Raw genomic sequence first — 2,873 nt, 5'->3', positions numbered from 1 at the left:
AACAACGTTTAAATAGAAATACTTTAGTGAAAGGTTACAATCCAAAAACCATACCAAAATACGTATACATGTTCTCAAACCAATCATCTCTCGATCTAATGAATTGTTTATGAAAACTACTAAGCTACAGCGGAAGACTTCTATTGTCAGATCGTGGCACATCCCAGCTATCCCAGTACTCAACTTATACCTGCTCACCATCCCCGAATGGATCACCGCAGGTTTTAAAACAATAAACCGGGGTCAGTACTATTCACACAATCTATATAATCAACGAGACAGACAAGAACAACACAGCTCATGAGTCACACACAATCACCCACACCAATCCATCTCCGTCACCGACTGTCCATTGGACCAGCCTTGCCAGTGGGGGACCGCAGCCGTACCCACCAAATCCCCGCTCATCATACCGAGCGATAACCCTGTCCCATTAATGTGCACATCCCCTTCCGTGGCGGGTTCCACGAAGGGCGAAACTAGGGCGTGAAGTCACTCCCGCAAGTGACTCCACTCAGCCGAGAACGCATCTCGAGAACCAGAGACAAACAATCACAATTACAATACAACATCAACAACCGTCTGAATCAATCAACAATCACTAACTACAGCACAATCACCACACATTATGTAAATACTCTTGAGTAGGGAAACCTTACCTGGAAAGCACAACAATCGACGATCTCATTTGGTGATATCAAAACGCTTCCTCTACGAATCCTCCTCCTAATATACAAAAATATAATCACTACCAATCATACAAACAACAAAACCCCCAAATCCCCAAATTAGGGTTTAACCAACTTTAAAGAAACATCATAAAAATGGTATATAGGTCTTACCCTCGACGCAAGGATCACAACGGTATAAAGAAAGGTGAAATCCGACCTTCCAAGCTCCGGGATTTGCCAATAATGCGATTAAAGCGAATGACGTACTTTGTTTTCTCTCTTGACAGTAATTTAGGTTTTAAAAAGTGTTTAAGAACAATGACGGAAATTATTGTATACTTAATCGCATTATTAACAAAACCCGAGAAATCATCCCCCGTAAACCGGCTACTCGATCGAGTAGCTTAGGTACTCGATCGAGTACCCCCTTACTCGATCGAGTATCCACGTTACTCGATCGAGTATCCACGTTACGCGATCGAGTACCCAATAGGTCAGAAACTATTTTAAACTGCAACTCGCCCTTACTCGACAGAGTAAGGCCTACTCGATAGAGTACCTAGAGACTCATAAATACGTAGTATTACAATTTACTCATTGCTTTTTCTTATTAGTTCATTAGTTATAAGCAATCTCAAAACCCCCCATATTATTGTTACTTGTACTCTTTACTTTTTACACATTAATTACATTGCCTTCCCTGTGGATTCGACACCCGACTTACCTCTACTATATAGTTAAGGTAATAGGACTTTATTACTTATTTTTAGGAGCATACGACTTCAGCTCACCAAATTTTGGCGCCGTTGCCGGGGAAGGCAATAGTTAATTTTTGTGTATTAGTGTAGAGAGTTTTAGTTAGTTAGTTTCGTATTAGTTTACTTGATAGATAGATGGCTACTAAATATTTTCCCCAATATGAGCATGAACTGTTTCATAAATATTTCAATAGACTCTATGAATATGTTATAAGATGTCGTCATCCTTATCAAACATGGGAGCTTTGTCATGTAATTTATAATGGTTTGAAGAAGGAGACTCTAGGTCATGTGAATTATTTGAGTGGGGGAAATTTCATTAATGGGTTGAGCTATGAGGAAAAGTGAGAACTTTTTCAATATTTGGCTTATGACACTGAAGAATGGGAGCGATACAATTCACTCCCTATACAACCCCAACCCCTCTATTCTGGTGCTTTGAATTATCATGATAACTCACCTATGTCTACTGAAGACATGTTATGTGCTTTAATGGCTGATGTGAATTGTTCTTGTGCTAATGCTACTCCTTCTTTATGTGAGACTAACCTAGTTAGTCAAGATTTAGAGGACCGAGTTGAACAACTTGCTAATAAGTTTGATATGCGTGTGACACAAGAAGAACTTGATTCTTATTATATTAAGTGGCAAGCTGAGCATGTTGAGAAATTTCATGACCCCCTTCCCCTTGAACCTGTGAAACACTCGTATAAAGAGAGCTATGTCGATAGTGATGAAGATGGTTTTTGGGATGAAGATGATGACGAAGATTGTTATAATTTGACACAGTCATCACCCCCTCCTTATGTTTTTATGCCTATTGATTTTTCTTGTAATATTATTGAAATGACACATTCTAACGATGATACATTGATTCATAATGATTTGAGTGATGTCTTGAGTTTTGTTGATTCTTCAAGTGTGAATGTTGAGAATGAGCAAGAGAGAGTTGTGGTTAAAGAGGGTGACGTCGACGAGGTAGAACTTGAGGTTCCAAGTTTTGTTGGAGATGATCATTCCATGATTGATAATTTGGGAGATATATTACCTGTTAGAGAACCTATGGTTTTAGGGAATGATGTAATGATTGCAGGTTTCAAGGAGAGCATCAATGAGATAAAAGCGGAGGACTTAATTGAGTTCTTCCCTCAAAAGGAGGAACCACTCACGGCTCGTCTTAAGGAGCTACCCAAGTTAGTTCTGAATACTCCGTATATCTTATCTTTCTCCTATTTGGTTTTTCTTAGACCCAGGTCATCGTGACAACGAACCATATCGTGACAACAAACCTATTTTTGAACAATGTAGATGTTTGGAGAATCACTTATATGTTTGCACCTCTTTTATTCAAAAATTGATGCAATTGATATTTTGTTATTATCATTCATCTAACTTGTTTGCGAGCATGTTTGATAAACTACTCAGGGCATTGAGTTGTTCCGCA

Source organism: Silene latifolia, chromosome Y (genome assembly GCF_048544455.1).
Source record: "Silene latifolia isolate original U9 population chromosome Y, ASM4854445v1, whole genome shotgun sequence".
Classification (NCBI taxonomy): domain Eukaryota; kingdom Viridiplantae; phylum Streptophyta; class Magnoliopsida; order Caryophyllales; family Caryophyllaceae; genus Silene; species Silene latifolia.
The sequence above is the reverse complement of the archived record's forward strand: the minus strand, read 5'-3'. Positions refer to the sequence as shown.